The sequence below is a fragment of the Phyllostomus discolor genome, chromosome 10 (assembly GCF_004126475.2).
Source record: "Phyllostomus discolor isolate MPI-MPIP mPhyDis1 chromosome 10, mPhyDis1.pri.v3, whole genome shotgun sequence".
NCBI classification, from domain to species: domain Eukaryota; kingdom Metazoa; phylum Chordata; class Mammalia; order Chiroptera; family Phyllostomidae; genus Phyllostomus; species Phyllostomus discolor.
In genome coordinates, this window is record NC_040912.2 from 28,032,096 (window position 1) to 28,057,041 (window position 24,946).

The 24,946-nt window shown below is 42.8% G+C and overlaps 1 protein-coding gene and 1 long non-coding RNA gene across 2 annotated transcripts in view; both read right to left on the reverse strand.

The window, feature by feature from the left end:
• The window catches only part of DYNC1I1 (dynein cytoplasmic 1 intermediate chain 1), a 254,347-nt gene that overhangs the window by 152,643 nt on the left and 76,758 nt on the right, over positions 1-24,946 (reverse strand).
• On the reverse strand, positions 1,617-17,593 carry LOC118497067. Its single transcript, XR_004899618.1, has 3 exons — positions 17,451-17,593; positions 13,282-13,291; positions 1,617-1,628 (listed from the first exon to the last, which is right to left on the reverse strand). It is a non-coding gene; the product is annotated as an uncharacterized LOC118497067 (long non-coding RNA).

Consider the following 24,946-nt stretch of genomic DNA (forward strand, 5'->3'; position numbering starts at 1 on the left):
CCTTCGCCCTTCTCACCCAGCCCCCGACACCCCCCCTCTGACAACCGTCAGTCTGTTCTCCGCATCCATGAGTCTGTCTCCACTTTGTTAGTGTATTTTGTTCACTAGAGTCCACATATGAAATCATATAATATCTGTCTTTTTCTGATTGGCTTATTTCCCTTATCATAATACTCTCCAGGTCCGTCCATGCGGTCACAAAAAGTAAGATTTCCTTCTTTTTTACTGCTGTATAGTATATCCTTGTGTAAAAGTACCACAGCTTTTTTATCCACTCACCTACTGATGGACCTGAAATTTAAGTACAGTTGGCATACAATATTACATTAGTTTCAGGTATACAACACACTGATTCAACACGTGTGTAACTTACAATGTGATCACCACGTACTCCTGACTTGAGTACTACTCTGTATGCTTACCACACTTCCAAAGAATTTACAACAACGAACAGTCCCAACAAAACAGTTAGTGAGCAGCATGTGCGCCTGGCTCCATGCTGGAACTAGAAACAATCCGATAATCTTCATGCTCCAGAAATTTACAGTTGAGTAGGGGCAATGAACTTAAAAACAAAACTGTATTATTTCACATGGGTATGATCTATTAGAGAATTAGGTAAAAGGCATTACAAGAGCAATTTCTTCTTCCCCTGTGGTGAGAAAATTTCACAGAAGGTGACACTGAGCAAGCCTCGAGTGATGAGTGCAATAGACACAGAGTAAAGGGAACAGCGCTGCCTTTGCGGAGGGCCCGGTGGGGTGAAGAGCAGGACACACGTACTGTTAGGAAATGAAAACCACCCACCTGGAGCTAGGAGTGGACAATTAAAAGTGCCTCATCTTTATTCCTTCCTTGAGTACTCACAGTTTTCAAAGAGCACTTTGTTCATAGCCCATTGCAAAGTTCTGCCCTTCCAAGGAGAAGCATCACTACCAACAGCTGAATCAGCCATGCCATACCAACAGCTCAGGGAATAAAGGACAGCCAGCCTGTGAGCATTAATACTCGACACGCACAGCAATGATGGCAATAACCACCATTCACGTTTCATACTTGATTACGCATTGTCTGATGCATTTAGTCCTCACACCAGTTTGAGGAGCTCAGGGCTATCATTACCTCCATTTGGTGGGTGCCAAAACTTAGTGGGGCTCACTGACTGCCTACGGCCACGTACACAGTCAGTGGCAGAGCCACTGCTGGGACCTGGCAGGTCTTCCCCTGAGCCTGTCTGCTCAGTGAACACCTGAGCTGAGGAGCATCAACTCTCCCCTTGCAGCCTCAGTGGAAAGGGGGGCTCACATGGCAGGCTGGTGCCAGGCAGGTGCAAACCCACCCCAACCAGCACTGACTGCAGCTTCTCTGGCCATTCCGGTTTCTGAGTGACCAGGTGAGCACCCTGGAGACCGTGGGAGAAGCGGATGGAGAATTTCCTTCCCTCCACACCCTCGAGACCCACCCTTCCCAGACTGAAGGGGAGAATCTATCTTAGTGTTTCCAATTCGGCTTCCTGGAACTATAGCTGGAGGGGCCAAAGATGGGGACTACACCCCTCTTCTTGGCTGTGGCTTTATCCCTCCTTGGCCTCAAATGGGGCTGGATTCCTCACTGGGAGCATTTTCACACTACTGAGGATCCTTAAAACTTGCAGCACTATGGGAATGTGTTTCTTGACTCGAGGTGGCTTTGAAAGATAAAGTGTGGCCAGCAGCTCAGGTTGGAGCCATGCTGAGAGAACACCTGAGGAGGTTACCTGGAGACCAGAAATGAGGACCTGGCATCTCTCTGTGGAAGCTCCAATTTAACAATGATAAGAGGGAAGTGACTCCAGTGCCATTTGGGAAATATCTCTAAGGAAGAACTGTGTGCTCTTCGGAGAGAGGATGGTAAGGTAACATTCGCATGGAAGGCAGAAAGCTTTGCTTCTCAGTCACACCGTCCATTTTACTTGCCCTGGCTGTGTACTCCACTGCCAGGGGCCTGATAGCAAACTGCTCAGACCAAGCCAAATGCGGCTGGGCAGGCGCAGGCTTCACCCACCCGCAGCACAGCCCTCCTGCTATTTCAGGCCTGGGGTCTGCAAAACAGACGCCGCTGCCCTCCGTCCTGGGCTGTGTGAAATTACGCGGTGGTTTGGTGAAGTCAACAATAACTAGAGCGAACCACACTGGGGGAAATAAAAAAGCAGCTGGCATCGGTGCTGGTCTCCAGAAGGCAGTATAAATAAGGACAGTTATCCTCTGTTGCCTCCTATCTGGGAGTTGGTTTTTTAAATACTTTTATTGGGAATTTATTTCAAATGAGAAGGTAAGTTATAAAATAAAAATAGTAAAAAGAACATTGATAATATTTTACCTGATTCACTTAATTATTTGTTTTCTCTCTCTGTCTCTCTGTTTCTCTGTCTTTCCCTCCCTCTCTTCTCCCCCTCCTCCTTCCCTCCATCCCCTCCCCACGCACGTCTTTGTGTGTTTCCTCCCATCCAAGTACTGACCAGGCCCAACCCTGCTTAGCTTCTGAGATCAGATGAGATCGGTCGCAGTTAGGGTGGTATGGCTGGAGACCTTTGTGTATTTCCTGATTAATGGAATATACTCACACAGATCCACAGAACAGTTATCAACTTCTGTAAATTTAACATTGATATAATATTTTACATTAATCATTTGTTTTCAATTTTGTCAGTTAGCCTGATAATATCCTTCCAGCCCAACATAAGAGCTGCTTTGCCACGGTCCTATCCCTGACATTCTTCTCTCTCTTTGTGATACCCTCATAGTATTTATACAAGAGTGCTTCTCTTGTGACTATTACTATGTCCTGCCCTTGCCCTGGGTGGGCGTTTACCTCTTCCACTAGACTGCAAGCTTCCTGAAGGCAGAGGGAGTATCTGCTGGATGAACTGCCACACACACACACAAATGACAATAAAGTAGTTCATTTGTATTAGATGGTTTAAGACTCCATTATGATATTTAAAAAGTAATACCTTTCCCTCTTAGCCTAAGAAGATTCACATACTATAATAATCCTGAAATGGAATTATTAAATCACCACAGTCTTTGCTTATGAGGTGAGTTCATTAAAATATTTTTACAAAAATCTCATAGTATCATCATTTATTTGGGGCATATGAAAGGGTGGATTACAATTCCAAAGCATCATAATGAATGGAAAAATAGTTGCACGACAGAGTTCCTATCTGCCTGGGCATCGGTCACAGATAACATGACAGGGGGTGTGGGAATGATGACAAGCAGTATCTGAACTGGAAGAGTCTCAGGGATCACTATGATTACGAAAGACCAAAGTCAACAGAGCAGCTCATAAGGCAGTTACTACGCAGAACGTTGGTTTGAATCACAATGCAACTCCTTACATCCCCCATTGTGTTTTATCCTTACCACAATTTTATGTGCCTTTTATCCATTTCACCACACGTACAGGCAAGAGGAAAACTCAAATGTGTGAAAAGAGTTGCAGAAAACTGTCTAGGAAGCCAAAGTTGTTGTTTTCAAACAGAAGAAATAAATAGATAAAAAAACCCTCACAATTGTAACAGCCAGAGATAACTACCATTAATTTAACACTGGGTATAACTGCTTCAATCTTCTCTACGGCATATGTATAAACACATATTTTCTTAATATCAAATCACATTCTCATACATTTTTTGTAACCTGTTTACTTTGAAACCTGTTTTTTCACTAAAAGTGCATTCGAAGCTGTCATTTTTAATAGCTAAACAGTGTTACATGGTATGGATGCATCTTAATTTATATGAATAGTTCCTTATAATAGATATTTCTAGATTTTTTAAAAAAAACTTTACAATTGGGAAATTAACAAAGCAGCTGGCATCAGTTCTGATCTTCAAAGGGCAGTAAATAAGGATGGTTACCCTCTGCTTCCTCCTGTCTGAGAGCTGGTGTTTGAAACTTTTTATTGGGAAAAGATTTCAAAGGAACAGATAAGTGGCAAAAATAAATATAGTGCAAAGAACACCACATGCCCTTAACCCAGGTTCATCGACTGTTAATATTTTAAATAAAACTACAGTGAAAATTCTTGCAGTTTAGTTAAATCTTTGTCTCATTCTTAATTACTTCCCACAGGAAAATTCTTAGAAATGCAATTGCTCAGTGTGTATCCTGTCTTAGAGCTTATGACAAGTATTGTCAAGTTGCCTTTCAGCCGTACTGTGACAATTCCCACCCCCACAGCAGTGTCCGAGATGCTCTTCACCCAGACTCTCGCTGACCCTGGACTTTATCTGTGACAATCAAACGTATGCAACATAACTCCTTGTTTAAATTTGGATTTCTTTGATTTATACATCAGGATAAACATTAAATAACTTAATCAGAAATTTGCATTTTTTTAGGATTTTGGAGTTATCCATATTTAAAAGATAAAAAGAAAAACTGAAGAAGATAAGACACTATTTGAAGGCTTACTTCCAATCCAGTAAAACATAATTTCACTCCACATAATAAAACAGCATAAGAAGAAACAAGGAAGGTTTGTTCCAAGTTAAGCACAATGTCACTTGTAACATAGCTCTTACTCTGCATCTATGAAGGATTGAATCATTTTGTAAAGTGCCTGTCAAATTCTGGCTATTTTCTATTTTCTAGAGAGCTGAATGTTAAAAATCAATAGAAATGTTACAGGCATTCACGCTGCCTTTTAGAAGGGTTAGACAGACTCATGCCCGCAACATTCAAAGCCATTTCTGTTTAGAATCTTGGGAAGGAGCCTTTTCCAAACTTCCAGAATCACAGCTGGCAGGCTATAATTTCGAGTTGCATACAGGATAATGTGTATTAGTCCATTACTAAGCTGTAGTTGACACCAACCTTTGGAATTGCTTTCTCAGAGGAAATGCTGAGGAGCCAATGCCTCAATCATTTCCAACAGGGCTGGGAAAAACATCCCGACAACCCATTATATCCTTTCATCTCACATTGTGATGATTTTCCTCAAAAGGGAGGTGGAAGGGGGTGATTAGACACAAATTTGCACTCTGGTGAAAATCCAAACATACTCTTAAGCTCAAGACATCGATAACATATTGGCAAGTTTTTGTCGCCACTGACGTGAACCACACCAGCCACCCAAAATATCCTAATGGTAATGAACATGTTCAGAAAGAGAGGGTGGTGAGCAGACACTAAAGCAAATATTGCCATCCAGATTTAACAATCAGAAGACATTTTCATGAATACCACAAAAGGATTAGGTTTAAGAGTTTCAGTTGCCAAAGGCTATGCTGAATGGCATTCTAGCTGCGAGATCAGGGGATTGTTTCTTTACATTTAAGAGTCTGCAGTGGCTACACAGGTTTGACCAAAGTCTCATTACCATCCACTGAGTGACCTGAGAGAGCCCACTTTGGGACAGGTCAAATACACAGGCTACATTCCGTCAGGGTTCCTTCTGCCACAAATCAGGACGAGCCAGATGCTCTGACCCCAGCCACTGCAAGCTGAACCACTGGGCTGCGCCTACTACTAGCTTTCCACATTGACTAGCCCCAGGCTTCGTCTGTGAACAACAGAACTTGATCAAAACCTAAGGCTCCTGTGAAAATGAGCTGTAATTTAATGGACACTAAAAATTTTTCCAATGTGTGCACTAATGTGTTTCTTCACTCCCCATTCTCATCAAAGCAGAAAAATGCTGTCTACTAACTTCTAGCCCAGCACTATCCAATGAAAATACAACGTTAACCACATCCGTAATTTTAAATTTTCTAGAAGAGATCAAATTATTGTTAATAATTATTCTAGTTAACACAATACATGTAACATATTATAATTTCAATATATAACCAATATAAAAATTATTGACATAGTCTCCATTTTTTTTCACTTAAAGTCTTCAAAATCCAGTGTGTACTTATACTTACAGGGCATCTCAATTTGGACTAGCCACACATCTAATGCTCAGTAGCCCCATGTGCCTGGTGGCTACCGTGTCAGAAGGAACATGAATCTAGAGATTAAAATGTGGACCAGGACTACCAAAGGAAAATAAGGACAGTTCAAGATCCAAAACACAGAAGACCGTACCCCATGACCACTATTCTCACTTCACAAACCCAGCAATGCTAAGAAAATCGGGGAGATGGTCTACAAATCATCCATTCAATGCCCACCTGTGCTTTCCAACAAGCTAAATGACATCACATTCCAATGGAGAAAGTCATTCTCAATAGTAGCCCCAAAATGCAAAACACTGAGCCTCCACGTTTTCCCTTTGCAAACAAACAAAACTGTGAAGAGGTGCCCAACGTGAAGAACACAAATGTGAAGGACACACAAAATTGTGTCCATATCATTGTGGTACCAATCCCTGATAGCCGTCATACCAACATTAAGCTCCCATAACTTTCATGTAGGGCCTGGATTTTAAAAACGTATTAGTTAAGTAATAGTTCATTATAATGTCCCCCTTCACTCAGTGCCATTTGTATGATGAAGGTATATAATTTCCAAGCGTTTGTATCTTGTTCAGGGCAATTAAAAATGACAAACATATGATGAGAGAGTTTAAAATGCATCCCCATAATGACATATTGTTTTAAACCATGGGGAGAACTTTTGCAAATAACTTACAAAATGTTGCTATCCCACAAAAATGATTGACCAGCTACAGTCTCCTCCATATAACACCACCTGTCCTTTAGTGAGAATAATAACACTATACATGTGGTAGTCCTTTACTGTTTACAAAGCACGGTTTACACTGTCCCATGAAGTTTCACACAAATACCTTGTGAGGCACGGATAACAAAAGAAACAAAAGCTGAGTTCTTTGTCACTGGCTTTCTTTCAACATTTTACTTCCTTTGGGCACATTGATTATTGCAAGGTCAATGTAGGGAGTTTCTCGGGGTTTTTTTTAAAGAAATTCTCAATGAATATTTCAGGTTGTTTGATAAACTATGTCCTAAAGACCATTTGGTTTTCACATTGAATAAGTCAAAGTTCTTGTCCTACTCAGTTCCAGTCAAATAAATTCTATTGGCCAAAGCAATTCCCTTCTTACTCAGGTAATTCTAGTTTGTAAAGAATGGTAAGCTGAAGTCTTGACCCAAAGACTGACTTACCCTCTGGGTCACTTTTTGTGTAGCCCTGCCAGGTGTGGGGACAGCTGAAACAATAGCCTCCTCTCACCTCCCCAGCAAAGAAAAAAAGGTCTGAAAATAAAATGTCCCCAAAGAAATTAAAACTCCAAATTCAACACACTGACTTAAGACTTTAAGAAAAATCTATTACCATGGAGAAGTGTCTGTTCAAGTCCTTTGCCCATTTTTTAATTGGATTGTTTGTCTTCCTGGAGTGGGGATGTGTGAGTTCTTTATATATTTTGGAGATCAAACCCTTGTCCAAAGTCTCATTGGCAAACATATTTTCACATATGGTTTGTTTCTTATTCATTTTGCTGATTTTTTTTAACCATGCACAAGCTTTTTATTTTGATGAAGTCCCACTTAGTTTTTCTTTCCATTATGTCCCTTGCTCTAAGGGACATAGTGGTGAAAATATTGCTGCATGAAATATCTGAAAATTTCCTGCCTATGTTCTCCTGTAGGACTTTATGGTGTTGTGACTTATATTTAAGTCTTTTATCTATCCTGAGTTTATTTTTCTGTATGGCATAGTTGGTGGTTGAGTTTCATTTTTTTTGCATGTAGCTGTCCAGATCTCCCAACACCACTTGTTGAAGAGGCTATTTTTACTCTATTTTATGCTTCTAACCACCTTTGTCAAATACTAATTGACCATAGAGACATGGGTTATTCTGGAGGACATACAGAGGGCCCAGAGACATATGACAGGATGCTCAGCATCACTAGCCATCAGGGAGATGCAAATTAAAACCACAGTGAGATACCACCTCACACCGGTCAGGATGGGCATCATAAACAAATCAACAAACAAAAAGTGTTGTCAAGGTTGTGGAGAAAAGGGAACCCTAATGCACTGTTGGTAGGAATGCACACTGGTGCAGCCAGTGTGGACAACAATATGGGATTTCCTCAAAAAACTAAAAATGGAACTGCCTTTTGACCTGACAATTCCACTGTTGGGATTATACCCTAAGAATCCTGAAACATCAATCAAAAGAACCTATGTACCCCAATGTTCATAGCAGCACTATTTATAATAGCCAAGTGCTCAAATAGTCTAAGTGCCCATCAGTAAATGTGTGGATCAAAAACTGTGGTACATTTACCACAGTGGAATAATACACAGCAGAGAGAGAGAGAAGAAAAAAAGAAAGAAAGAAAGAAAGAAAGAAAGAAAGAAAGAAAGAAAGAAAGAAAGAAAGAAAGGAAGGAAGGAAGGAAGGAGGAAGGAAGGAAGGAAGGAAGGAAGGAAGAAAGAAAGAAAGAGAAAGAAAGGAAGGAAGGAAGGAAGGAAGGAAGGAAGGAAGGAAGGAAGGAAGGAAGGAAGGAAGGAAGGAAGGAAGGAAGAAACTCCTATCCTTCAAGATAGCATGGATACAACTGGAGAGTATTATGCTAGAGATAAACCAAGTGGTGAAAGACAAATACCATATGATCTTACCTGTAAGTGGAACCTAATCAATAAAACAAGCAAGCAAAATAGAACCAGAGACATGGAAATAAGAATAAACTGACAGTAACCAGGGGAAGGGGAGAGGGGGATACCAGAGAAAAGAAGGAATGGATGGAAAAGATGGAAATAAAGAATAAACTGACAGTAACCAGGGGGAAGGGGAGTGGGGGATACCAGAGAAAAGAAGGGGAGGGGTCAAGTCAAGGAGCATGTATAAAGGGCCCATGGACAAAGACCACATGGGGGAGGACTGAATGTGGGAGGTGGGTGGTGGGCAGGGCAGGGGAGAGTAATGGGGGGAAAATAAGGACAACTATAATTGAACAACAATAAAAAAAATTAAAAAGAAAGAAAAATCTGTTACCAGAATAAAGTCAAGAGAGAGGTTTGATGAAAATAAATGAACTAAAATAGGAGTCTTGAGAAGTGATGCTACTCAAGACCAGGTAACTCAAATTCCTGTTTTCAGGGCAGGAAAAAATACAGAGAGAAACTAAGATGACTTTTGAAATTGTAAAACAATTCATTAAATTGTTCCACTTTTTCAAAGTATTTAAACATTTTCAAAACCTGAAGTCCTGGTTCAGCTGGGTGCAGCTCTTCCTCAGTGTCCACACCTAAAGGTCAAGGAGGAAAATCAGAGGGGACGTGTTTGCGCAGGGAGTGGAACACACACCATGTGGCTAGTTCTGTGCCTACCTGTGTCCCACTCACCGCCTCCCACGTAAGCGTGCGGGGGACGTCTGGCACCACAAAAGGGGCTCCAGCACGGAAACGGGAAGGAGTGGGGAAAAGGACCCGAGCTTCCTGTGTGGCTTCCACTTCCTCTTATCGTAAAGGCCACACACGGAGCACGGTAAGGACGGAGAACCGACCAAAATAGCGTTGGGTTTCCTTAGTTAAACAGCTCAGTAGAGTTGGACGTGCCCTCCTGCCAAAGCAAGCTAACCAGTCAGCCCTTCTCCAAAGACTTTGCCTTCTGTGCCTTATAGAAATGTAAAGGTTATTGCTCACTTTGGAACACCACTCGATATCCATTTCAGAACCCACGGAAGCACGTTCGAGTAGCTTTCTGAGTTACTAAAACCCCCTCCCAACCCACTGATATTGAAAAGGAAAAGAAAAAATAACTCTGAAAAAAAAAACTGATTGGCCATTTGATTTGGACAAAGATTAAAAATATACCATAGCCAGCTGTTGAGGTCTGTGTCATTGAAATTCCAGTTTCATATTTTTAATTGCTACTCTGAGAAACTCTTTGATTGTACTGGATAAAATTAAGTTTTGACTTTTTAATGATTAAACATGGGAAAATTCAAGTGTGTTCTAGTTAAGGATTTAAATTATTGTGTGCGTTTAAAAGATAAAATCTACTGGGACATTATATTACCTCGAGGTTAGATACAACAGGCAGTAATTGCATGCAGTGCTTGCCCACTCTCAGTTCTTTCAAAATGACTAGAATATCCCCTTAGAGGAGAAGGCAGCGAGGATTTACTGGGTTAGAGGAGAGGAAACTGCAGGCTTACACCGTCCACGGCCGTGTGGTGACAGCAGTCATAGAGGAGGAAAAATGACACGCTCCTCATCAGTTGTTGCAGGCTCGTCTCAGGGGTCATTGGTCAGTCAACACACTCGTAAATATGGTGCACGCTCAGCTCCCAGGATAGGGTTTCACTCTGGAAGAGGACCAGGGTGTTTGCCGACAAGAGCACCACCAGGGGAGCCTTGGTTGCTCGGACCCCCAGATCACACGAGGATTGCCCACGATGAAGCCCAGACCATGTGTTTCTTACTGCAGGCGGAGATCCTGTCCCAGCCCGGAGCTGAACACTAAACTGGAGAAAGTGGAAAGGATTTGCCTTTGCACACGAAGGAAATCGTGAAAGTGAAAGGGGACCATTGGCCCCCACACAAGGGCTCCCCACAAAATGTCTCTTTGCTGTGCAGATGTATGGCACATGTAGAGACCTGTAATATTTATGAACTTTTGCAATCATAATAACATGCTATTTATATTTTTAAAATAAAAAAGCCTCAACATTTTTTGATTGGTTTATTAATATTCATTATAAATTTTACATCTCTCATGAACAGATGCAATACTGGATGAAAAGTTCATTACTTCATTTCAGAGGGAATAATATATTTTACTTTCTTTGAAGAACACTGTACTTAAAATATATACAGTGCCGTTTTGATAAAGACCACAGTAACTGATTTTATGAAGGTAGCTATCATATTATCACAGAAGAAACCATTTGAATATTATTTCTAAGCCACCCACTTAAAATTACATAATTCTTGACAGAATGGTAAAGTGGCTATTCACCACAAAGTGACTCAGTTTCCTCTCTGTGGGTGGTCATGGCAGCCCTAAATATGCAAACTTTCTTATATTTTGGATCCTCATAAACACTCTTCATATAGTAGAATGTTAAGTCTATTTATAAGTCAAGGCAATCATAATATTCATAGCTCTACAAGTGGCATCTTTAACAATTATAAATATACAGTAGTAAATTTTGGAGAACCTAAATTCTTTAATCCAATTTAAAGTCATCTTGCCCTGACTGGTATGGCTCAATGGGTTGGCATCATCCTGCAGAGCAACAGGTCACTGGTTCAATTCCCACTTGGGGCACGTGCCCAGGTTGTGGGTTCGGTCCCCAGATGGGGTGTGTTTGGGAGGCAACTTATCAATGTTTTTCTCTCTCTCTCTCCCTCTCTTTCTCCCTCCCTTCCCCTCTAAAAATATGTATCATCTTTTTAAAATAAAATAAAACGCCATCTCTTAAAAATCAAGAGTTAGGATAATAACTACATTGAGATATAAGGCTAATATATGATAATAAGAATTACTTTTTAAAAAGAACTTTTAATTTTAGAATAATTATGGCTTTACAGAAAAATTGTGAAGCTATACAGAGTTGTCTCATATACCCTTCACCCAGTTCCCCCTATATTTAACACCTTAAACTACTATATGATTTGTCACAACTAATGCACTAATCTTGACACATTATTGCCTAACGTCCATCCTTTATGCGGATTGACTTAGTTTTTGCTTGATGCCCTTTTTCTGTCTCAGAGTCCCATTGAGGATACTGGGTCACATGTCTTCTTAGGCTCTGCCGACAGGGACAGTTTCTCAGATTTTCCTTGTTTTGATAATCGTGACAGTTTCAAGGAATGCTGGTGTGGTGCTTTGTATGAGGCCTCTCTCCTCGAATCTCTCTGTTGTTTTCCTCATGGTTGGACTGGGACTATGGTTTGGGCATAGCCCAAGGAAGAGCATGGAAACAAAGTGCCAGGCTCATGGAATCTTACCAAGGGCACATGCTATCAATAGGATTTGTCACTGTTGATGTTGACCTTGATCACCTGGCTGAGGTGGCTCTGTCTATGTTCTCCATCATAAAGCCACTCTCTCCCCTACCCCACTCCCATTTTCCACACCGCGCTCCACGGAAGGAGGTTATATGGGTAACCCACACTTCATGAGCAGGGCGTAGTGTTTCCTTGATGGCGCAGGGTCTACATAAATTATTTGGGGTCTTTTTGTATGGGGGACTTGTCTGTCCCGCCTGATTTATTTAGTATTCCATCATTTACATCATTATGGGCTCACAGATCTGTATTTTACACTTTGAAATACGTTCAACACTCGACTTTCAGTTTCGAGTCCAGTCCGATCCAATGATTCGCTACTCACTTTGCTGCTCAAATTGTTCCGGCTTTGGCCAAGGGGGGCTCTTACTGTTTGCGTCTAAATACTACTTTTTTAAGAGGTAGCTATATCTTTCCTGTTCTGACGACATTTTCTCCCAAGTTACATGAGGCGAACATGCCAGTTTTCATGCTGATTTTGCACTGTTTTAGATGTTAGAGCCGGACTCTTCACTTTGGTTCACGGTGGCTCGCACCCATCAGCAGCCGCACCCCTCCCAAGGCGCTGGGCGACCCGATGCTCGCCCCGTGTGCGGCTGTTCCTCAGGATGCAGACAAGGGGCCGCTTCAGGCTTTCTCACAAACTGTCGTGATTTTTCTTTTCTTTTTTTACATATTTTCCCATACCATGTTTGTGCAGAGAAGCTCATTTTTAAATGTTCACGAACACGAAATTGTCGAGCCTACCTAACCCAATGCTTGTGCAGCTAACCCACATTTGTGAACATGGAACGGAAACCCCATGGCATTGAGAGCTGATACTAGCGGGCCATATTTCTAACTAGACAATCCAACACTAGGTTTCTTCCCACTCTTTGAGAAAAAAAAAAAAACTTCCGGGTCAGTGACATCGTTTTAGTAGCCCAAATTTCAAGTCTGGATTTTATTTTACTTCTTTAAGATAGTGTTCCTTGTAGAAAACATTATTTAGATATCTCAGTATAATTAATTGCTTATTTATAAGAAAGCATGGCCTTATATAAATGTATAAGAATACCTAGCAAAATTCTGAGTTTACTCCTGAGGAGAAAATAAGCCTGGTGCATGTAATTAAATTTCCATTTCATGAATATTCCTGGGTTGCCTGCTCTGTGCAAAATAACAGCTTTCCCAGTGTCCCTCCCATCTCCTCTTTCAAGGTTAGAGCAGAAAGGGTGGAAAACGGTTGAGCGGTGCTCCAAGATCTCCCAAGATTTGAGTCCAGACATACTGCTATTAAAATGGAAAAAGCATGAACTCGGGGAATTCTAGGCTGTTCCTGAAATAAAAGTCTTTCTATTTGTTTAAAGGGAAAAAAACGGGAGACTGGGGAGATGCTAAACAAGAAATGCGTCCTAACAATAAAGATGTTAAAATAAGCAATGCGAAGGAGCCTGGGGGAAAGTCGGCTCTACAGAAACGCCCCCCAAGGCCTCAGCAACCTTCTGCTCACCCCTAGGAAGTTAGTTCATTCTTTTTCCTAAGGAATTTATTCAGCCTGACTGCTTTTAAAGGTGCCAACAACAACAAACCACCACACACACACACACACAAAGCCAACGGCTGAAAGACACACACACAGACATACACAAACACACGCGCACACACACGCTCTCGCTCCTGCCTTTCTCCACCCACACCTTCACAAATTCCCTCCCGAGCTACAAGGTGTTTTGCCGCCACCGGGATGGGGGGAGGGGAGCACTTCGACCCATCTTCCTTGGCTGGTAGGCGAGCAAGAGGATGCGGACCGAAGGAATAATTAAAAGGAAAACTACACACTTAACAGCCAAACACTAACTAGTGAGCGGACGTGTAACCCTCAGGCCAGAAGATCTCATATACGGTCTGTAGCGTGTAAAGAGGCATAAAGTAAACCTGGTGGGCAGGAACTACGTTATTTGGATCACCTAAGAATCAAATCAAACGTTTTGAAACAGAAAAGTAAAGATTTTTGCCTTTTTTTTTCCTGATTTGAAGAAAGGGAAACGGAGGCACCAAGGACCACGGACCCTCCAGGCCACCCGGAGCGCCTCCTGGGCCTCAGCTTCCCTTTAAAATGAAGGTTTACTTTCGATACTCAAATAGACATTTTTCAATGTTTACAAATCCAAAACCTCAACCGCTGGTCCCCATGTTTATAGTTCGGGATTATACAAATTTCCCCCGGTCCTCTGAGGCCTCATCTCAGAGGCTTGATTGATGCGCTCCTGCAGCCCCAGGCCAAGGGCAGAACGTCTCACGGAGAACACCGCCATTAGCTAATGGAAGACATTTTTCATCCCGGGGAAGGACAGACGGCTGCAGCCAGCTCCGGGGCCAGCCAAGAGTGGCACCCGCCAGCCACGCAGGACAGCGAGTGCCCAACGCCCACACGGCAAAGGAAAGCCACATTAAGCAAAGCTCAGACTCACCAAGGACTTTATCAGGGTGTTTCCGGCATTCCCTGACACCACCATCAAGGTGAGCGCAGATGCGATTGCCGTAGTCATTCTGATATTTTCTATTTCACCACCACATCTTAAACAACTTGTAAATGTTCCCAGGAGGGCTGAGGGCGTTCAGCAGAAGACCTATATTTATTAGTGGTGGAGCTTCTAGAATTTCTTTGCAGCAGACAGGCTTAGGTATAGCATTTTCTTTGGAAGGAGACTAGGGAGAGAATTGGCTGGGAATTTTGACTTGAAACTGTGTTTGCATAGCAGTTTATAAAATATTGAGGGGCTGTCAGAAGTTCATCTGAAAGAATGGAGGTGCTGGTAGAAACGTAAAGGTTCCTCCTCAGATCCCTTCTTAGCACCGCCCCTGTATGGAAGGGAGATGCCTGCATGAGAGGAGAGGATGTTTTTGAGCCCATAAGGTCATGCCCACCTCCCACCCACTGCTCCCCACCAAGGCCTCCAACACCACCTCCCCAGTCCACGCCCTGGATGGCCCAGGTCGCAAAGATATGTTCTCATCATTGTGCCAGGTCAGGGGATAACTTGGCAAGGCTAGCTGGAAAGTGAAGGTGTAAACAGGTTTTTATTTTCCCCTTCTTTTGGCTCTCCATGAATAGAACTTTCACATAAGAACCTCAAGCTGATGGAAAAATTAGATAATCACACCCAGTTGCCCTGAACTCATCCTTACTGTGGGTCAGCTAAGGGCTCTGTAGATGTGTGAAGAAAAACCCATTGCCCAGTTTACTGATGCCACTGGGGTGGCGAGAGACATGAAGAGTGAATTTTGACAAACTCAAGACAGTTTTTTTTTATTCTGATTGCTTTGCGTGAAGAAAAATAATTTCCTTGTACTCGCCTGTTTTTAAGTGCTGAAATCAGTGAGCAGTTTTCGCAAAAGTAAGCCACCAGCGCCCCCTCCTGGCTGTTTTTCTGTAGTGTGCAGAATCGAAAATTGTCGGGCAAAGCAACAAAGCAGAGTTTAAGAGACACAGGAAAACGTCCAAGAAAAGACTGTATGTCGTGGAAAAGTATTGATTCTCACATATTTAAGCTTCACTGTGATGCCGTAGCTGTTTCTAAATGTGTGAGTGCATACTCTGCCATGAGACATATGAAAACTAAGCCCTTGTAAAATACATCAAGAAGGTAGAGAACACGTATGTCTAATAGAATACAAATGTCTACTGATTATTCTATCATTTTCATAAATAAACATATTCAAATATTAAACAAAATTTTTCCCTTTAGAGGAAACAGTACAAATAAACACACAGTGATATTTCTGAAATTCACATAATTTAAGCCAGTTTTCCTACTCATATCCAAGCTCTGCTTACATACTCCAGTTTCAAATTTAAAGCAAAGAAAAGCTTGCCAATCAAAGGCTTTTAATGGCAATGGAAAATCAAGTCCCGAAGCCCACAACTGACTGACTTTATGTGGGAAATATTTGATTTTGAGAAATGTTTTTATACTTGAGAAAGATAATTTTTAGTTAAAAACATTTCCATCTGTGGCTAGTTTCTTTTAAATAAATATTTTAAATGCGGGGACCAGTATGACTTCTAAATGTTCTCTGTTAGGCATTTCAGACACAATTCATAGTAATGAGTATATACTCCAAGATACAAATCAGTTCTCAAAGCTTCACAAGCCCACAGATTCTTAGCGTAAAGAAGACTGGTTATTTACTCTAAGGCAAATCAATCTCTTTGCATTTTAGGGAATTCACTTTTTTGCTGTTGCTGTGGAATGGACTCTAGTGAATACCAAGCACCGTTTCGGTTTCTCTGCCTGTGAACTGGAAAGGAGAGCCCATGTTATTGGGACGTCCCAACTGAAACAGAAGAAATAGTCCAACCTAAATGAAAAGCAGACAAAGAAAATATCCTGACTTCGTTAATGTGGGGATTTGTGTTATATAAATGTGTAGCCCTTTAACATGAGAAGTGAGATTTTCTAATTTCATTTCATTGACAAAAAGGAATTCCATTCCAGGCATTTACAGATTGAATTTGCCACAGAGTTTGGTAGACAGTAGGCACTGGGTAAAATAAACGGAATGTTTCAAAAGTTCCTCACACAGGTCAATCTGCGTCCTTTTACAGTCACTGGGGAGAGGCAGGCTGTTTGATCTAACCCCGCTCCATCAGGATGCACTCCTTTTAGTAGCAATAAATTATTTCAAAAGGTAGCTTTCCCAGAAGTGCATAGAAATAAAGCATAAATACTCATTAATGATTTGGGCTCATGAAATACAAATTAAATTAAAAAATGAAAGTAATGGAAGTATACCTTGGTTTAAATCCCAGAAGTACCTCTTTTTCCAGCTATGTGACTGTGCATGGGGGATGAACCTTCTTGTCCTCCAGGGCCTGGTCTGTAAGCACTGTTTAGAGCGGTGGCATTGGAGATTATGTGTCAGGCTTCTGACCCATAAGTGTTCAATGAACAAGAGCTGTTACTGTATGTATTATTATGTGTATCTTCCTGGGCTCTCTTGTGACTATATAAGAAGCTCAAGCTTTCTGAATTAGGAAGAGCTTAACCATCTAACATGAATGAAATGACAGCACATGAAACAGAGCTCATTCACCTGTCTCAGTTGATACATAACCGAGATCATTCACTTCGAGGTCAAACAATATATCTTTAAGGATACAGAATAGAAAATAAAATGCTGCCAGATTTTTCCTTGAATCAAAAATTTCATTTTTATTAAAAAGAAAACACTCTGAAAGATGCTCAATGTCACTAATCATCAGATAAATGCAAATTAAATCCACAATGAGATATCACTTCACGCCTGTTAGAATGGCCATCACCAAACAATGCATTGTTGAGGATGTGGAGAAAGGGGAACCCTTGTGCACTGTTGGTGGGAATACAGACTGGTGCAGCCACTGTGGAAAGCAGTATGGAGATACCTCAAAAAATTAAAAATGGAACTGCTTCATGACCCAGTGATTCCACTTTTAAAAACTCATCCAAAGAAAGCTGAAACACTAATTCGATAGAATATATGCATCCCTATGTACATTGTAGCATTCTTTACAATAATCAAGATTTGGAAACAGCCCAAGTGCCCATCAGTAGATGAGTGGATAAAAGAGCTATAGTGCATGTATACAACAGACTACTGCTTGGCCATAAAAAAGAAAACTTTACTGTTGTGACAGTATAGATGGACCTGGAGAACATTATTCTAGTGAGATAAGCCAGTCAGAGAAAGATAAATACCATGTGATTCCACTCAGATGTGGAATCTAATGAACAAACCCAACTAACAAGCAAAATAGAGACAAACTCAGAGACAGAGAACCAATGACACCTCCAGGGGGTGTTGGAGGGAGATGGATAGACTGATCGAAAAAGAAAAAAAAAGGGAAAGAACTCATGGACATGGACAACAGTGTGGTAACTGCAGAGGGCTGAGGGTGAGTGGAGGTGGCAAAAGGTATGGGGGGTAAATGGTAATGGAAAAAATAAAATAAATTTTTTAAAAAAGAAAACAAATGAGTTGATTTAAAAGAAGTACACGGGCAATTTTATTTGCTCAGTTTCCCCTTTAGGATATGGTCACCCGACCTCTGGCTGCTAGAATGAGACAGCTGTGAGTGAAGGCCCCGGGGCCGTGAGCCACAGGCGGGCACAGCTGGCACCCGGAGGAGAAGACACAGAGCAGACCCCGTAAGGCATGTCGGGGAAACACGAACCACGGCAAACGCCAGTCTCTCACAGGCAGACTTCATTCTTAAACTGCACACCAGTGGAGCCACAAATAAATTATTAGGTATCTTCATTTTGCAAGCTTGTCCAACATGAACTAATTTGACCATCTGATACCTTCCGAGGGATAATTATCATTCTCATCTTGCAGATGGGGAAATAAAGCAGGATGATCATCACATTTAAAAAGGAGCATCATTTCATATTATGACTAACATCGCACTCAGTTGCCAGTGTTATTAAAGGGTGAAAATACTCTGTCTGCAAACAAAAACGACATGACTGACCCAATATGGTAAGGCGTGTGCTTCGAGTTTCCTTTTTTAATTATGTGCTCCCTCTCTTACCCACAACCCAAAGGATTTCTTTTGTTTTTAAAGATTTTTATTTATTTATTTTTAGAGACAGGGGAAGGGAGGGAGAAAGGAAGTAAGAGAAACATCAATGTGTGGTTGCCCCTCACATGCTCCCTACTAGGGACCTGTAGGTCCTGCAACCCAGGCATGTATCCTGACTGGGAATCGAACCAGCGACCTTTTGATTCACAGGCAGGTGCTCAATCCACTGAGCCACATCTGCCAGAGTGAAAAAAGATTTCAAGTGGCTTAAAAAAGGAACCCCAAATACAAAAGGATACAATAGATAAATGAGGAATTTCTGATGAAAAATAATAGTCACAGACAGGAAGAGCAGCCCTGTCCTGTCCAGCTGCTGAAAGTGGTTCAGAGCTTCCTCCTGAGTTTAGGAAATAAAAAAAAAGTGATGCATTGTGTTGTTGATAAAATGTGCTTTGACTTGTTTCTCCCAGGAGTGACAGGTCAGCTGCTGCTACCAGGCTTTCTTGCCTAACATTTGCAGTCACTTTCAGTGCACAGCCTGCCGGGGCTAATGCATATAGTTTTTGCCATGAAATAGGTCAAAGCTCAAAGGCTGGTATGTGAACCAAACATGTGATTCTGCCCAAGATCAGAGCTTTCTGACAAGCGTGTCACTGTCGCTGATGAGGGTTACACATGAGCTGCTGGTCTCCTCGGCCTGGGTGGAGGGTGGGGGTGCCTCTCCCACTCCCCCCAGGGGGTCACACCAGTATTGTATTTTGATGTGAGGAACAGAGTGGTAGGAAGCACCACTCTAGACAGCTGAACTAAGAAACCAGAGTTGCATCAGCGAATAGACTGAAAGTCAAACTCGTAACCCCGAAGAGTGGCGAGGACACCGCTTCCTAATTGTCCATACCTGGCGTCCTTGGCAAAGCTCTCTTTCATCACTCAAATTCCCTCCCTTTCGAGTTCTCACATCACCACCACCTTACCTGGAAGCAAGGGTCAATTTGTGGCACAAGGGTCAAGCTTCAACTTCATTTCAAGAGAATTCACACAAACAATATCCATCTATAAACCTGAAGGTACCACCATATTATTACCTGCTTTGCCCACCTAGGACAGAGCCATGAACCAGGCTCGGGCTCCTAAATAGAGATGCTAAGAATGAAAACACTCTAGCTTGCCTTAAGCAAACAAACCAAATGAAAAGGCCTACATAAAAAAGGTTAATAGACGGTCTTTGCCAGCAGGGATAGAGCATGAATCAAGGGAGTTTAATTAGCTTTCTTTTTGACCAACTTTGTAAAAGTTGGTTTTCATTTTCAGAGCACGGGGGAGTAACTATTTCCAAAAATGCATGAAACCAACTCCTGGCCACAATAGTAACACACAGGAAGTCCAGCGTAATCGGTGCCCCACAGATCTCCTGCCCTTAGGATGAGCCTCCCACTGTTCAGAAGCTGATCCAAAGGCGGAGGGAGGCTGTGGGGTGTCAGTCTCTGGTCAGAGCTGCTGCGAGTGAAGATCAGGATGCAGACAAAGTCTAGCCTGCATCTCCCGCCCCTGCTTCCGAAGCTGGATGGCCCCTCCCCTCACACTGGTACCAGCAGAGGGGCAAGACCCCATGCCTACTTAGGACAGTTCTGCTAGATAGCTGCCTTGAGAGATCCTTCTTGTGGAGAATCTTCACGTGATCCAAATAAGACAGGTCTCCTTATTAACACTTTCATGCCACTGCAGATCCAGGGGTGGGAGAGACGCTCATTCCAACAAGAGCCACGTGCACGGCACGCCTTGACCAGGAGGCATTCAGTGGCATCCGCAGAAAAAGTCCTCACACTGTGGGGCACAGAACAAACTCCTTCCTCCAAAACTACCCTTCCTCTCCTTCTCAGGAGAAAGGAGAAGCCTTAAAAATAGTTTGGATAATACAATCAAAATTTGGTGCTTCAGAAGTTGTTTTAGAGATGAAGGGTATCCCAGAAGTTTTCTTACAGATAATGTGTAACTAGAAGCAGTGGCCTTGAGACATTAACTACATACTTATTTTCCAATTTATCTTAATGGTGGTACATCAGGTCCTCGAATGGGATTGCCCTGTTCAACGTCATTTCATTATGGCATCCATGAGATGCTGTAGGAACTTAACTATTGTTTATACCAATGAGCCTGTGGTAAAATTGGTTTTGTCTGATGCCACTTGGCTGCAGATCCAAGACCCTATCCATGCAGTAACGTTGGGTGAGGGTTTTACCATAGCGCCCTCTTTAGAGGGGTCGTTCTCAAAATGAGAGGGACCCAGCCCAGCAGCACCAGTGCTGCCTGAGAACTTACCGCCTGCCCAAAGAATCCTCAAATTCTCAAAGGATGGGCCAGCAATCTGGTCCTAGCAGGGCCTCCAGGCCACTCAGATGCTCCACTCAGATTGCCTTCAGCCTCTTCTTTCCTGTCTCTGCCCCAGCTTCAGGTCACTTTGCTTTGATCACAGACAAGTCCACACTTTCAGGCCTGCCAGCTTTCTCTGGCTTCAGGACCCCTGCCTTGTCCTGCTTTTTGACAACCATGGATGACCCAGTCTTGTCTGCCTGCTTTTTGTACTGTGTCTGGCACTCGCCGGTTTAGCTGTTGGCTGAGTCCCCTCTGCACACACATCGGGCTGAGATCGCCTGCCCTGCATTTTTCCAAGCTCACCTCCTGAAAGAGCTGGGGCCCCAAAGCGCAGCCTTCATCATGCCAGCCCTCCTCACCTCCCACGTTAAAGATTACGGATCTTTAACACTCCCTGCTTCCCAGGGGAATCATGATTATGACAAACACAGTGATGACGGCGACAACAGTGGTCATTGTTTATATATGCTATTCATGGGCAGCATGGAGTCATGGTCACTATCTCACCTCGTTTTCAAAACCCTGTGAGGTGTTATTATGACCTCTATTTGACAGGTGGGAAATCTGGGTGCTTTTCCAAGCTCCTGTAGGTAAACCAGACGTAGAGATAGGACTTGACTCCAGCCTCTAACTTATATACATTCATAGTCCTAATACCGATCCCTAAACTTGTAAATGCCTTGGTAAGACATCAAATGCCCAACACACCTGGATTTCCCACTATTTCATGGGGACACTGTGCTACTTACCCACATACCTGCCTCCAAATCCTTGCTAAGGCAGGACCCTCTGCCTCAGAGGTTCTGCCCTTCCCCTGAGCCTCTCTAAGTCTTAATCCATGCCTCAGAACTCAGTTTGAGTGTTACCACTTCCACAGAGAAATGCCCACTCAATGTGAGTCATACATGCGTGGATGAAGGGCTCAGGGAGACAGTGAGGTGGGCTTCCATCTGGGGAATCACAGTACGTCCCACTAGGCGGCAAGGGAAGCAAGAGCTGGGGCAAACATCCCTTTATCCAGCAGCTGTTGACTGAGCACCTGTCGAGCAGCAGGCACTGTGTTGGGTGCTGTGAACCAGACGGACTCCCTGAGTTGATGGGGCTTGGAGATGAATAACTGAATATGTAAAATAATTATAGGTTATGGTAAAAAGCTCTGGAACATAAAAACAGGATGATACGACCAAAAGCCAGGAGGTGGTACGGGGTACAGGGGAGGGGTGGTGGGGGCAAGGTCGGGTTGAGAAGACATGACTGGGAGGGCATGGTCTGAGAGTGGAAGGACCGGAACCAGTGGGCCACTCTAGGAGCTAAGGAGAGGCTCTTTCAGGTGGGCGGAGCAGGGCGAAGGCTGGGAGCCATGAAAGCACTGGGGGCATTCAGAAGGAGCAGAAAGGACCCAGTGAAGACGGATGATGGGAGCAAGGGAGAGAGTGATATGAACCAGCGATGCAGCGCCAGGCTCAGACAGGTCCCACGGTGAGGAGTTCAGATTTGATTTCAAGGGCACCTCAGAGCCACTGGGGGGTTTCAAGTAAAACAGTGGTGGGATTTATGTCTCACACAAATTACTGTAGCTTCACCCCTCCTTCTTCTACTAGTTCCTGGTCTCTCACCTTCTCCTCTTCTTATTCATGGCTCCAGATCCAAATTCCTTCATATTCTGGAGGAGCAGAGAGTGTGGGCATCCTGTGATGTCCTCTGCGTCCCCAGCTCCAGCACAAGGGAGGCGCAGTAGGTGCTCAACAAACACGTGTGAAATAAATGTGAGAAAAACCGAATCTGGACGTATCTTTTTGGCTTACATGTACCAGGTAATCTGCAGTAACAAGGTTCTTACAGCTCAGGATGTGGTTTCAAAACAAATCCTCATTACTACCAGAAAATACTATTTGAATACTTTCAGAGCTCAGTTTTTTCCCTCTCAAGTTCCCCCAGAGCTTCGGCCAAGTTCGCTTTGCTGTTTAATTACTGAACTCCTCGTCTCCGCTCCATGAACTCTTGTCCTGCCGTTCTCGCCCTTTCATTTGGAATTGTTTTTATCCCAAGCCTCCCTTGGGTATTTCATCACTCTTTACATCCTCCCGTTTCTTTCTGTTCCAGTAGCAGCCCCAGCCCAGACACTGTCTGGAGAGCGTGCCCAACTCTTTAATTTTTCCCCTGCAGTCTCACAGACCTTCACTCAACCCCTGCTCCCTGTCTTGTAATGTAGTTTATGCCTCATCTTAAAAGTAGTCTTTTGGCTTTTTTAAAGGTCGAGATCACATTTAACAAGGTCCATTTTACTACCAACTCGATGATGCAGAGTGCTAGCTCTCTAGCATCGCTCCGCTGGCCGTGGCCTGTGGAAAGCCCTGCTCACTGTGTAGTTAAGCCTGGCAGACTCCTTCTGAGCCAAACGCCAGGGCAGGTCACATGCAGGAGTCCCAGATCCCTGGGCTGCTGATGAACCCTCAATGGCTATGGATGACCCCCTGCATCCGGGCACGGAAGAAAACCCTCCACGCCCAGGAGAGGCCAGATCACTGGCTTAAATCCCACAGATCAGCCAGAAAATTGCAAGGTACATCAGAGACTTGAAGACTTGTTCAACCAGTAATATACAGCCATTCAGTGTTTTCCTGTCTTTTAAAGGAACACCATGGGTCATTTAATTTTTTATTGCCTTTTGACACAAAAGGCTGCATTATTTTCCCCCAAAGTCCTTTAATTACTACATCAATAATGCCTACCAGTGCACTTAAAACATTACATATTTAAGGATATAGCATACAAGATGCTAAATCTACTTAGAGATCACTATTCAGGTACTACCTGTTAGTTTTTAGACTGAAATACAAAAATGTAACTCATTTGCTAAACTAGAGTTTTCTATGATACAGTTCCAGAAAAAAAAAACTTCCATTGTTTTATGAAACTGCACATAACAGTGTGTACACTTATATTAAACGTCAGAGTGTTATCAGAAACTCCATGTCCCTGAATGGTTGCTTTAAGGTTAAAGAGAACGTTGCGTGATTTTCGTCCTTAAATAACATACTCACAGGCTGCTCAGCTGAATTTACCAATACCTAGACACCATTTTGCATCCATTAAAATATAATAATAAGTAAAACAATTCAACATTACCAGAATTTCTATATATCACATGAAGGTGAATTTTTATGTGCCCATTTTCCAGATTGTTTTCATTCCTTTTATTTCTTACCCCTCTTATTTAGTATATTTTGCTGTATCAAAGTTCGATTCAATTTGCTTATGGTTTTCTAACTTATCATCTGATAATTCTGCTAAACAATATTGACTGAGTGTTGAATATATAAAACAGGTTCTGGGACCCAAAAAGAAAAGTTTCCCTCAAATGGACTGCATTCTAGTTCAGAAATCACAGAACAAGGACCAAACTGACTGATATAGTCACAGTAAAAGTCGGAGTGAGGACATGAACTTGGACTACGGAGGGCTGGGAAATCTTTGTGAGGGGATGTGTCTTGGGCTACAAGCACTGGAATGGGTAGGGCTGGGGGTGGTGACACAGTAGAGGGGGAAGCGCTGGAAAAGAAGAGAGAACAAGACCACGGACACAAGGGCAGGAATGCACGTGGACTTCAGTGCAGAGTGAAGGGGCCAGGCTAGCTGCAGCCCAGGGCTAACGTGTGGGGAGGAAGGGGAGGTTAGGGAGGCACAATGTAGAAGGTTTCAGGGGCCAGCTTACTCTCCTGGGAGACAGAAGCCTCAACATCTCTTCCCAAAATGCACAGTCATTCTGGGAATTATATGACAGCTTATGAAAGCATTGAATATAACCTTAACTCATTTTCAGGTACTCACTCGCATAAACTCGTGAGAGTAATGCCCCTGTAAACACTAAATCATGAGACTAGAATATGTGCTTGTCTCCAAATATTTTCCTGTCTTTGCGTGACCCACGAAGAACAGGACAAGAAAAAGCAAGTAGCTCAGAGCTCAGCAGCCCTGTCTCCAACTGAGCTGCATGCAGATTTCAAAGAAGAAGATTCTCTGCAAGCAGATCTCAGCA